Source organism: Myotis lucifugus, unplaced genomic scaffold (assembly GCF_000147115.1).
Source record: "Myotis lucifugus unplaced genomic scaffold, Myoluc2.0 scaffold_29, whole genome shotgun sequence".
NCBI classification, from domain to species: Eukaryota; Metazoa; Chordata; class Mammalia; order Chiroptera; family Vespertilionidae; genus Myotis; species Myotis lucifugus.
The window spans coordinates 1,634,281-1,634,866 of NW_005871077.1; positions in this window are offsets into that span (position 1 = coordinate 1,634,281).

Sequence of the window (586 nt, forward strand, 5' to 3'; positions counted from 1 at the left end):
CAAACTCTAAGACTGAATTTTAGTGAGTGGTTGGGATTGGCATGCTGTTACCCAAGCTCTAATTCATGAAAGGCCACCTGGCTTGAGCTTCTGGAGAAGTTAGAAGGCCTAGTGTTTATGAATACAACCAGAAGTGATTATATAATGCACACATCGAATATATTAAACAACTGGCTTGTCAGATTATGGATTTACGTATTTCATAAATTTTATTTTAGGAAACATCATGCCAATCTTAATTCCATGGTTTCTACAATCTACTCAAAAGGTTAAATAAAAAAATATGACTTTAAAATAAGCTTTTACTTTATTAAGTCTATGAATATCTAGAACTATAGAGATGCAAGTAACAGTTGAAAGTTAATATTGATAGCAAAACCATAAAACTCCAAAGATATAGATATGAATTGTCAGTTTGGATTATAATAAATTTAGAATATGTGATTATAAAGGTTTATATGATATTTAAAGGTGTTTAACCACATAAAAATTTATATAATTACTTCATTAACAAAGTTATATGGAAGATCTAAAGTGTTTAAAGATACTTCCTTTTCTATCCCTGCATATACATGGTAAAAATTAG